The sequence below is a fragment of the Giraffa tippelskirchi genome, chromosome X (assembly GCF_054371585.1).
Source record: "Giraffa tippelskirchi isolate mGirTip1 chromosome X, T2T-mGirTip1v1.2.pri, whole genome shotgun sequence".
In the NCBI taxonomy this organism is placed as follows: domain Eukaryota; kingdom Metazoa; phylum Chordata; class Mammalia; order Artiodactyla; family Giraffidae; genus Giraffa; species Giraffa tippelskirchi.
Window position 1 is genome coordinate 13,953,271 of NC_137289.1, and position 12,995 is coordinate 13,966,265.

The window sequence follows — 12,995 nt, forward strand, 5'->3', positions numbered from 1 at the left end:
CCTTTGTTGACAAAGTCATGTCTCTGCTTTTCAATATGCTGTCTAGGTTGGTCGTAACTTTCCTTCCAAGGAGTAAGCATCTTTTAATTTCATAGCTGCAATCACCATCAGCAGTGATTTTGGAGCCCCCCAAAAATAAAGTCTGACACTGTTTCCACTGTTTCCTCATCTATTTGCCATGAAGTGATGGGACCAGATGCCATGATCTTAGTTTTCTGAATGTTGAGCTTTAAGCCAACTTATTCATTCTCCTCTTTCACTTTCATCAAGAGGGTCTTTAGTTCTTCTTCACTTTCTGCCATAAGGGTGCTGTCATCTGCATATCTGAGGTTATTGATATTTCTCCTGGCAATCTTGATTCCAGCTTGTGTTTCTTCCAGTGCAGCATTTCTCATGATGTACTCTGCATATAAGTTAAATAAGCAGGGTGACAATATACAGCCTTGACGTACTCCTTTTGCTATTTGGAACCAGTCTGTTGTTCCTTGTCCAGTTCTAACTGTTGCTTCCTGACCTGCATACAGGTTTCTCAAGAGACAGGTCAGGTGGTCTGCTATTCCCATCTCTTTCAGAATTTTCCACAGTTTGTTTTGATCCACACAGTGAAAGGCTTTGGCATAGTCAATAAAGCAGAAATAGATGTTTTTCTGGAACTCTCTTGCTTTTTTGATGATTCATCAGATGTTGGCAATTTGATCTCTGGTTCCTCTGCCTTTTCTAAAACCAGCTTGAACATCTGGAAGTTCACAGTTCACGTATTGCTAAAGCCTGGCTTGGAGAATTTTAAGCATTACTTTACTAGCGTGTGAGATGAGTGCAATTGTGCGGTAGTTTGAGCATTCTTTGGCATTGCCTTTCTTTGGGATTGGAATGAAAACTGACCTTTTCCAGTCTTGTGGCCACTGCTGAGTTCTCCAAATTTGCTGGCATATCGAGTGTAGCACTTTCACAGCATCATCTTTCAGGATTTGAATTAGCTCAACTGGAATTCCATCACCTCCACTAGCTTTGTTCATAGGGATGCTTCCTAAGGCCCACTTGACTTCACTTTCCAGGATGTCTGGCTCTAGGTGAGTGATCACACCATCGTGATTATCTGGGTTGTGAAGATCTTTTTTGTACAGTTCTTCTGTGTATTCTTGCCACCTCTTCTTAACATCTTCTGCTTCTGTTAGGTCCCTACCATTTCTGTCCTTTATTGAGCCGATCTTTGCATGAAATGTTCCCTTGGTATCTCTAATTTTCTTGAAGAGATCTCTAATCTTTCTCATTCTATTGTTTTCCTCTAATTCTTTGCATTGATCGCTGAGGAAGGCTTTTTTATCTCTCCTTGCTATTCTTTGGAATTCTGCATTCAAATGGGTATACCTTTACTGTTCTCCTTGGCTTTTTGCTTCTCTTCTTTTCACAGCTATTTGTAAGGCCTCCTCAGGCAGTCATTTTGCTTTTTTGCATTTCTTTTTCTTGGTGATGGTCTTGATTCCTGTCTCCTGTACAATGTCATGAACCTCTGTCCATAGTTCATCAGGCACTCTGTCTATCAGATCTAGTCCCTTAAATCTATTTCTCACTTCTACTGTATAATCATAAGGGATTTGATTTAGGTCATACCTGAATGATCTAGTGGTTTTCTCCACTTTCTTCAATTTCAGTCTGAATTTGGCAATAAGGAGTTCATGATCTGAGCCACAGTCAGCTCCCAGTCTTGTTTTTGCTGACTGTATAGAGCTTCTCCATCTTTGGCTGCAAAGAACATAATCAATCTGATTTCGGTGTTGACCATCTGGTGATGTCCATGTGTAGAGTCTTCTCTTGCGTTGTTGGAAGAGGATGTTGGCTATGACCAGTGCATTCTCTTGGCAAAACTCTATTAGCCTGTGCCCTACTTCATTCTGTACTCCAAGGTCAAATTTGCCTGTTACTCCAGGTGTTTCTTGACTTCCTACTTTTGCATTCCAGTCCCCTATAATGAAAAGGACATCTTTTTTGGGTGTTAGTTCTAGAAGGTCTTGTAGGTCTTCATAGAACCATTCAACTTCAGCTTCTTCAGCATTGCTGGTCGGGGCATAGACTTGGATTACTGTGATATTGAATCGTTTGCCTAAAAATGAACAGAGATCATTCTGTCATTTTTGAGATTCCATCCAAGTACTGCATTTTGGACTCTTTTGTTGACCATGATGGCTACTCCATTTCTTCTAAGGGATTCCTGCCCACAGTAGTAGATATAATGGTCATCTGAGTTAAATTCACCCATTCCAGTCCATCTTAGTTTGGTGATTCCTAGAATGTCGATGTTCACTCTTGTCATCTCCTGTTTGACCACTTCCAATTTGCCTTGATTCATGGACCTATCATTCCAGGTTCCTATGCAATATTGATCTTTAAATTATCAAACCTTGCTTCTATCACCAATCCCATCCACAGCTGGGTATTGTTTTTGCTTTGGCTCCATCCCTTCATTCTGTCTTGATTTATTTCTCCACTGATCTCCAGTAGCGTATTGGGCATGTACCGACCTGGGGAGCTCATCTTTCAGTGTCCTATCTTTTTGCTTTTTCATACTGTTCATGGGGTTCTCAAGGCAAGAATACTGAAGTGGTTTGCCATTCCCTTCTCCAGTGGGCCATAGTCTGTCAGACCTCTCCACCGTGACCCATCCATCTTGGGTGGCCCCACACGGCATGGCTTAGTTTCATTGAGTTAGACAAGGCTGTGGTCCGTGTGATCAGATCGGCCAGTTGTCTGTGATAGGACTTCAATTCCTATCTGCATTTCTCATAGAAACAATGGAAAAGCATGGGAAGTCTCAGCTTTGTTAATGTATCCACTGGAAAACATGATTTAAACATCACCAGCAGCAAATTCTCTCTGTTCTATGAAGTAGCATTTTGGTAGCAAAACAGGACTTGATGAGTATTTGTTGACTGACTGAACAATGAATGAATAGCCTTAGATATGCATCCCTCTAAGTGGATTTGAAGAAATAAAACCACCATAGTTAGTGTAAGCCCTTCCTTAACTTCTCCAGAATAGCTGAAACAGTATGGTAGATGAGTAAACAGGCCAGCGGTGAGGTTACGTTCCAGGAAGAGGACTTCAATTCCTATCTGAATTTCTCATAGAAAGAATGGAAAAGCATGGGCAGTCTCAGCTTTGTTAATGTATCCACTGGAAAACAAGATAGAAGATGCTCACACACAGGGCTGACTACCAGAGGCTTAATCAAGGTTATATAAGTTCCCACCATGGGTTCTTTCCCAATCAGGCAAGCATTTTAGAATGCAAGGGAAGGAGAGCAACATTTTCATAAGGATAATTTTGAACCAGGTCTAATCTACTCAAAACAGGCAATCATTGACAAACTTCAGACCCTTACTTATTAGTAGGAACAAATTGCATGCATGCATGCTAAGTCACTTCAGTTGTGTCCGACTCTTTGTGACCCTATGGACTGTAGCCTGCCAGGCTCCTCTGTCCATGGGGTTCTCCAGGCAAGAATACTGGAGGGTTGCCATGCCCTCCTCCAGGGGATCTTCCCAACCCAGGGATCGAACCGCGCCTTTTACATCTCCTGCATTGGCAGCCAGGTTCTTTACCACTAGCTCCACCTGGGAAGCTCAGTGAGAACAAATTATTTGCAATCCAACTCCCAACGGCTAGTGACACACCCGGGTGTAGCCACACTGCAGATGAGGACCTCTGGTGTATCAGGAAGTCACATGTTTGGAGAAAAGTCAGAATAGCAAACTTGCTCTGGAAACAACCACAGACCACAAATGAGATCTTGGCACAAGGAAATGCTTTCTAAAGTGTGTATATAACAAAAGTTTAACAGATCACACACAAGCCAACCCCATAAAACTGTGTCTAATCTGGTGTCGAATATGTACGTCACAGAGCTTTCTCTCGGCCTGCCTTGCCACATCTCCTCACGTTTGCTGCAACAAACCCGGAGGTCCAAAAGGGCTTCTTTGGGGAAATGTGTCCAGAATACTTGGGATGATTTTGTAAAAGGACGATGAATTGATGATATTTTTAAAAATCTGATCCAAGGCTAATTGTTTTGCTGGTTTTTTCCCTCTAAATGTTATCTTTACTGCTGGCAGAAACAAGCATTAACCACACATGCTATTTGTCTTTTTTGCTGCCTTCACAGTCAAGGTTCTGCTTTCTTGAGCTGTCATCTCACCAGCATTAGCAGCTTCAGTCTGTGCAACAGTGTTCTACAAGTCAGCCTCCTGACTTTAAAAATGAATGAACCAACCCCTGTCTGCACAGAACTTGTTATCCTTTGATTCTGCACGACTTGTCATTTCACAAGATTGAAAAGCCTCAAAGCTCTGGCTTGCTGATAGCCGAAGTTAAAACTACACCAGCCCATGTCTGAGCCCAGAACCACAACATGAAAACTGTCTACATTGGCCTTGTAATGGGAGATTGCAACCAGCATTAAAGCCCTGCTTTTATTTTTCTTTTATCATCAGTTAAAAATTGAATATTCAATGATAATGAAACAATAGGACTAATGCTTGTAAAAGCAAACATAGCAGACCTCATTCCTCCATACGCTGATTACCATTATATCTGAAATCCAACAGAAGTACTACCAGTCATATCTCTGATGATCTTTGACTAATACCACATGCAAAGCACTCAAGTATGAGTTAAAAAACCTATGTATCCTAGTCGACTCATATTTATGGAATGCAAAATAGTGTTTTCTGTACATCTTATATTACGTAATGTATGTGTGTTAGTTGCTCAGTCATGTCTGACTCTTTGCAACCCCATGGACTGTAGCCCACCAGGCTCCTGTGTCCATGGGATTTCCCAGGCAAGAATACTGGAGTGGGTTGCCATTTCCTCCTCCAGGGGATCTTCCCAACCCAGGGATTGAACCCAGGTCTCCCACATTGCAGGCAGATTCTTTACTGACTGAGCCACCAGGGAAGCCCTGTGTTATGTAATATATAAGGTTAAATACATAAGACTTAAAATGCTTTCATATTACTCCAAACCAAATTTCTCCCTTGAGAGTACTGTGGCATCTGATTACACTGTCTTCTTTCTATCTTACTATGCTTGCTGGTTAGCTATTGAAGCGTGTCCACATAATCATGCTCTCTTATAAGTCAGAGGGAAGGTAGCTCTGAATTTCTTACATTTCCCTGTTCTTCTCTATGTTTCTTCCTTTCCCTTGAATTTGACCCAGTACACTTTCAAAGCCTTTTTCAATTATTTCCCCTCAAATATTGCCCTTTACAAAGGGTAACATTGCTGTGAATCTAAACAAAAGTTCCTAATGTTAGTTTACTCAGTTGACTTTAGAGAACAGATGCTAGTGAGCATTCATCTCTTCTGCTTTTCACTGTAAGCAGGCCTTAGTACCGAGTCTAAAGGTTTTTAAATTGTTTGCATATTTTGAGGTATCAACTGTGCAGAAGACGACGTTTCTGCCTCTTTTTCCTTCAAATGATGGAGAAAGGGCCAAAGGAAGATTATAATGGCTATATTTGCTTAAGAAGTCAGGCAAGCACATCATGCCAGGATGACATAAATCAACTAGGTCTGGATTTGTGAAGTGTCTCAAGTCACTATCTAAAGAGGTCAACTTTGAAAAGCCAAAGAACATATTTTGTTAGGAATCTTTCCCTTGGTTTCCAAGACCTTAACATGATTCTGATTTATCTCTAGCCCTTTATTTAACAATCCAGTAAATAGTAAGTGAGGACTTCCTACATGTGAATAACTGTGGGGGACACAGATAATGAAAACGTGAGCCCTACCCCTAGAAAGCTTGGTGTAAAGAACAGGTACAGAGAGGGTTAAATAAGTTTATATAAACCTTGCAATGGTTCCTGGCACTTACTAGGGGTTGGATACATGTTGCTATATGGTCTTTTTTGAAAAAATAAATAAAGATAAAAATAACTCTAATACAAAGCAAACTTTGCTAAACAGAGACACATGTTGTCCATGGAGAACTGGAAAAGAACTCATTCTGGCTGGCTCTTTCTGGCAAGGCACTGTCCAGGTTTTAGCATTTAAGTGGAGCTTTAGGGTGTATGTAGGACTTCCTTTGAAACCCATTTTGGAAAGGGGGAGAATAGGACGCAGTGGTGATGACACAATGTGACTGAGAGGGTGAAGCTGAGCCTGAAATGCTGGAACTTTGCTCTCCCACACCTCTGACCCACCCACTGCAACTCCGGGAGTCCTACTTCAGCTATTGTAGTTACTGAGGTTCCATCCAAGTTCTCCTTTGCATCAAAGGTTCTGCTGTTAGACTCACAGACATAAGAGATCAGACTTATGGTTGCCAAGGGAGAGAGGGGGAGGGAGAGGGATAGACTAGGAGTTTAGGGTTGGTGGACACAAACTATTACATGTAAAATGGATAAACAACAAGATCCTACTGTATAGCACAGGAAACTATGTCTAATCTCCTGGGATAAACCATAAGGGAAAAGAATGTTTAAAAAAAGAATATATATGTGTATAACTGAGTCACTTTGCTGTATAGCAGAGATTTGCACAACATTGTAAATCAACTATACTTCAATTTTAAAAATGAAGATTAAAAAACAGTGTTCCACATTAAAATGAAAAAAAAAAATGAAGTTTGAAAACCACTGGATAAGATTATCTTAAAGGGCCCTTCCAGCACTAAACTTCAAAAGCTCACAGAAGAGATGAGACTTGCCTATAAAAAGAAAGACTTTGCTTGACCAAACTTATCAGCAGAAGGGGAGAGCATAGGAAACTAACGTGTACTGAGCATTTCAGTTCAGTTCGGTTTAGTCGCTCAGTCGTGTCCGACTCTTTGCAACCCCATGAATCACAGCACACCAGACCTCCCTGTCCATCACCAACTCCCAGAGTTTACCCAAACTCATGTCCATCGAGTCGGTGATGCCATCCAGCCATCTCATCCTCTGTCATCCCCTTCTCCTCCTGCCCTCAATCCTTCCCAGCATCAGGGTCTTTTCCAATGAGTCAGCTCTTCACATCAGGTGGCCAAAGTATTGGAGTTTCAGCTTCAACATCAGTCCTTCCAATGAACACCCAGGACCGATCTCCTTTAGGATGGACTGGTTGGATCTCCTTGCAGTCCAAGGGACTCTCAAGTGTCTTCTCCAACACCACAGTTCAAAAGCATCAATTCTTCAGTGCTCAGCTTTCTTCACAGTCCAACTCTCACATCCATACATGACTACTGGGAAAAACCATAGCCTTGACTAGACAGACCTATGTTGGCAAAGTAATGTTTCTGCTTTTTAATATGCTATCTAGGTTAGTCATAACTTTCCTTCCAAGGAGTAAGCGTCTTTTAATTTCATGGCTGCAATCACCATCTGCAGTGATCCTGGAGCCCAAAAAAATAAAGTCTGACACTGTTTCCTCTGTTTACTACATACTTATGGTATGGCACATATTACTATTGAATGCAAAAAGCAAATCTGTATTATTGTCATTTTATAAGCAAGAAAACTAAGATTAGAGCAGTCAAATAACTTTCCCAAAGGTATGCAACTAATAAAGTGGCACAGAAAGGATTCAAATCCAGGGAGTATAATGCCAAAGGGCAAATTCCTATTAACCATTCTATGCCCCACCAAGGCACATCAGAGTTCACACGTTCAGAGCAAAGCTGAAAACAGACACACCTGTGCCAAATCAGGTTGTCAACAGCAATTTTGGGATCACTTATTTTAGAACCTGGCTTCTCAGGTAGCACTAGTGATTAAGAACCCACCTGCTGATGCAGGAGACATAGGAGATGTGGGTTTGATCCCTGGGTCAGGAAGACCCTTTGGAGGAGGGCATGGCAACCCACTCCAGTATTCTTGCCTGGATCTTCCCAACCCAGGGATTGAATTCGAGTCTTCTGTGGCTCCTGCATTGCAGACAGATTCTTTACCATTGTGCCCCCTTAGCTGTCAGAGGTTGGTGATTTTTGAAAACAGACAAAAGTTGATCGGGAGTCAGGTCTTATGAAAAAGTACCTGATCAAACTTGGCAATGCCAAGCTGGTCAGTGGTATGGTATGAATAAGGAGGAAGGCGCTATATGAGTAAACTCCGAAGTAGGGTCCCAAAGACAATGAAAGCCACACTGTTGGAAAGCACATCTGGGCACCAAAGGTGATTATTTTGAAAGATGAAACTCTTGCTGTGTAAATTCTACTGTGTGCTTCTGTTTTTTTTTTTTTAAGTTCTCAATAGCATTCCACGAAGGAACAAACATACCAAGAGACCTGTTTTCACTTCTCTGCTCTGCTTCTCAGCCACTGAATAGCCACGGTCAAGTCCGTTAAGATCGCCAAACATCAATTTTCTATAAAACAGAAACAGTAAAACCCAATGTAAAAGGCTGTTTTGGGGGCAAGAAAAAAAAGTATAAAGCAGTTAGTACTATTTCTGAACCCAAATGGGCACCCCACAAAGGGCAGCTATTATCGTTTTTAATCATGGATTAAATATTCTCTGCAGATTAGAGAGTTTGAACGGCTTAATTCAAAACAGATGTATTTTCGAGTTTTTTCCAAAGTGCCTGAGCTGAGTAGTATATTCGAGCATGGTATCGCACATTAAGGCACAGAGAGTTTAAGAAATGAGGACATTTCGAAAACTACTCAGGCGCCTCAATAACATTTCTCACAAATACAATCCACCACCACAGTATTTAACTCATTCGAGCTGCTAATAACCACTTTTCTAGTAACTTGGAAAGCATGGTTTAGAGAGAAATTTTCTGACCACAATAATTGCATGTTTTTCCTAGCAATTGTCTCTCAAAAAAATACTACAAAGTTTCTATGTTGCTGAGAAAGCAGGTGAACAGGGAAAGAAATGTAAAGCTTTGTGCCCACAGCTTGTTTTCCATGACATGGGAGGTCTGCTTTTGAAAGCAAGCAAAGTATTCATTTATTAAGAAAAACCAGCTCTTTGGGCTCCTGCTAAGTGTTTGGGGGCTCAGCAATTATCCAAAAAACTCCGATTACAGATTCAAAGCTCCCTCCCACCCACTCCCCCACCTCCCTGAAAAACAGGAAATCTGCCTGTGCTCGCGTGATGCCTTCATCGCCGCAACCTTGCTGCGAGTGAGGCCGAATATTATGGGAAACAAGTCACAAAAGAGAAAAGCTGAAGGCAGGTGCAGGAACAAGACGCCGCGCTCCTTGGAGAGGGCCTTAGGTAAGTAGCTACAAGAGTTGTACGTGCCAATCAAAGACGGGCAAGGGTCAAGCTCCCTTTTGTGCATGAACAAAGACTAATTGCATGTTCATAGCTGTAGAGTCTGCAGGCACTAATTCGAGAGAGGAACTATAAAAACCTTGGACTCCCGCCTCCCAACAGCAGCCAAGGGGAAGCAGAGGGCTCGAGGAGCCCAGTGGCTGTCAACCAGCTGGGCCTCTCCCTGCCTTCTCCACAGCAACCGGGGGCTCCCACGTGGCTGCCATTTCAGAAATGAAAATAAGCCATTTTGTGGAAACTGAAAGGATAGCTGTGTGTACATAACGCCAAGCCAATGAGCAGCAATGGAAAAGGCTCCGAGCCACTTAGCTTCCTTTGAAGCACAATGCCCAATACTGTTGGCCTTGCTTTTTCATTGAATCGACCAAATTAGTAGGCTCTTTTGACATCTAGTAGACACGACTGGTCAGTGCAAGTTGTCCTTTTCTTACGTTCGAAAACAAAGGTCTCTTAAGGTAGTTTGGTCCTGTGAAGAACCATTTTGAATCAGGTTACCACTAAGGCCAAGTGTCTGGAGCAGCCAGTTTTTGAATTTATTATTAAGAGTAGCTTACATTCATAGAACACAGCCACGTCTCCCAAACACTTTCATTCATTCAGTCACTGAACATTGATGGGTACTCCTGCTTGCAGGCAAGGCGCTGTGCTTGGCTCTCCAGAGAACAGAAACGCGTGAGCCAAACAGGAACCCTGCTCATTAAGTAGAGCAGACCTGATTGAACCCATTCCACGACGCAAGAGACTCAGAACTGAAGACTTTCAGTAACAAAGCCAGGAGAGAATAGAGGTCCTTGGGCCCCTGCACAGTGTGAAGCCCACTGCATCCCCCAGCCTTTCCATCGGCAGGTATAAGGAGCAGAGGAGGGCAGTCAGTGTGTAGAGTCCAGGGCTCTCCAAGCCTGTACTCAATCTCAATTAAAAACAAAACAAGGAACTTCCCTGGTGGTCCAGTGGCTTAGACTCCACACTCCCACTGCAGGGGGCGCAGGTTCCATCCCAGGGCAGGGAACTAGATTCCAAATGTTGCAACTAAGAGTTCACACGCCACTACTAAGAACTGATGCAGCCAAATAAATAAATAGGTATTAAAACAAACAAACCCCTCTTTGGCTGAACTCCCATACATAAAGCACATGAACGTGGAGTTGCTCTGGGGGAAGTGGGGACAGGGACACTGGTGTAGTGGAGCCCAGCTCTTCCACCGACAAGCTGTGTGACCTTGACCATCACTTAATCTCTAAGCCTTAGTTTCCCCATTGACACAAGTGGGGAGTTGGGCTCACTAAAATCGGTGAGTCCTAAACCTGGCTAACAATCACAGACCCAGGGGGATTCGGGGTCCTCCCTCATACTTTATGAATGATCATTCCCAGGTGAGAAGGCCTAAGAGTCTGCATTGTAACAAGCTCCCCAGAATATCTTGCTAGACAGCCAACATCAGAAACCCTGCCTGAGATAACTTCCAGTGTCTGGGCTGGCCTATGAGAGCCCACACACAAGAAAATGCCATGTAAGCTCTGAGATAGAATTCACATGAGAAGGAGCCTGAAGAAGCTGTTTCTTTGTTTAGTCATTCATGTGTTCCACAAACATTCTGAACCATGCTCTCTTTGCTAATTTCTGCATAGAGTACCAGAAACACAAATGCAACTAGTATAGAGCACTTTTCCTTTGAGAATCTCAGTTTATTTGTAGAAACAGGTGTGTCAAGAGATCAACACAGAGACTCCCTTGGCAATCTGGTGGTTGGGACTTCCCCTTTCAAAGCAAGGGGGATGGGTTTGATCCCTGGTCCGGGAGCTAAGATCCCACATACCCTAGGGCCAAAAAATCAAAACAAAACAGAAGCAATATTGTTGTCCAGTCACTAAGTCATGTCCAACTCTTTGCGACCCCATGGGCTGCAGCACACCAGGCTTCCCTGTCTTTAACCATCTCCAGAGTTTGTTCGAACTCATGTCCATTGAGTCAATGATGCCATCCAACCATCTCATCCTCTGTCATCCTCTTTTGCTCCTGCCCACAATCTTTCCCAGCATCAGGATCTTTCCCAGCATCAGGATCTTTCCCAATGAGTCAGCTGTTCGCATCAGCTGGCCAAAGTATTGGAACTTCAGCCTCAGCATCAGTCCTTCCAATGAATATTCAGGATTGATTTCCTTTAGGATTGATTGGTTTTATCTCCTTGCTGTCCAAAGGGCTCTCGGGAGTCTTCTCCAGCACCAAGATTTGAAAGCATCAATTCTTCAGTGCTCTGCCTTCTTTATGGTCCAACTCGCACATCCATACATGACTAATGGAAAAACCATAGTTTTGACTATACAGGCCTTTGTCAGCAAAGTGATATCTCTGCTATTTAATATGCCATCTAGGTTCATCATAGCTTTTCTTCCAAGGAGCAAGCACCTTTTAATTTTGTGGCCACAGTCACTGTCTGCAGGGATTTTGGAGCCCAAGAAAATAAAATCTGTCACTGTTTTGACTCTTCTCCCATCTATTTGCCACGAAGTGATGGGACCAAATGCCATCATGTTAGGTTTTTGAATGTTGAGTTTTAAACCAGCTTCTTCACTCTCCTCTTTACCTTCATCAAGAAGTTCTTTAGTTCCTCTTTGCTTTCTGCCATTAGAGTGGCATCATATGCATATTTGAGGTTGTTGACATTTTTCCTGGTAATCTTGATTCTAGCTTGTGATTCATCCAGCCTGGCATTTTGCCTGATGTACTCCTGAATATAAGTTAAATAAACAGGTGGCAATATACTGCCTTGATGTATTCCTTTCCCAATTTTTAACCAGTCCATTGTTCCACATCTGGTTCTAACTGTTGGTTCTTGACCTACATACAGGTTTCTCAGGAGATGGTAAGGTGGTCTGGTATTCCCATCTCTTGAAGAATTTTCCACAGTTTATTGTGATCCACACAGTCGAGGGCATTAGCATAGTCAATGAAGCAGTAGTATTTTTTTTTAATTCCCTTGCTTTTTCTATGATCCACCAGATACTGGCAATTTGGCTCATAGCTTACTTGAGCAACAAAGCATACTGGTAGTCTTTGACCTAAAAATCTCAACTCTAGGAATTTATCCAAAGAAACTCATTGAAAGGTGGAAAAGCTATGTACAGTGGTTTCCCCTTTCTGTGGAGGATACATTCCAAGACTCTCTAAGCCCATCCATATTTTCAGAGATGTCAAGATTTCACAAGATTGCATCTTTTTATGGCTAAGTAGTAATCCATTGTGTGTATGTGTGTGTGTGTGTGTGTGTGTGTGTGTGTATCACATCTTCTTTATCAAATCATCTGTTGATGAGCAGTTAGGTTGCTTCCATATCTTGATTATTATAAATATACCACAATGAACACAGTTGTGAAAATATGTTTTTGAATTAGTGCTTTCTTATTCTTTGGATAAATATCCAGAGGTGGGATATCTGGATTTCATGGTAGTTCTATTCTTAATTTTCTGAGGAATCTCCATACTGTTTTCCATAGTGGCTGCACCAATTTACATTCCCACCAAAAGTGCACAAGGGTTCCCTTTTCTCCACATCCTTACTAACACTTGTTATTTCTAGCCTTTTTGATAATTTACATTCTAGCAGGTGTGAGGTGGCATCTCATTGTGGTTTTGGTTTGCATTTCCCTGATGATTAGTGATGTTGAGCACCTTCTCACGTGCCTGTTAGCTATCTCTATGTCTTCTTTGGAAAAACATCTCTTCAGCTCCTCTGCC

At 42.3% G+C, this 12,995-nt stretch overlaps 1 long non-coding RNA gene across 1 annotated transcript in view; it reads right to left on the minus strand.

Annotated features, from left to right (window-relative positions):
* The window catches only part of LOC145536222 (uncharacterized), a 312,877-nt gene that overhangs the window by 222,231 nt on the left and 77,651 nt on the right, over positions 1-12,995 (minus strand). Inside the window, exon 4 of the long non-coding RNA XR_014075706.1 lies at positions 8,253-8,340. This is a non-coding gene — a long non-coding RNA (uncharacterized LOC145536222). The remainder of the gene's footprint in view (positions 1-8,252; positions 8,341-12,995) is intronic.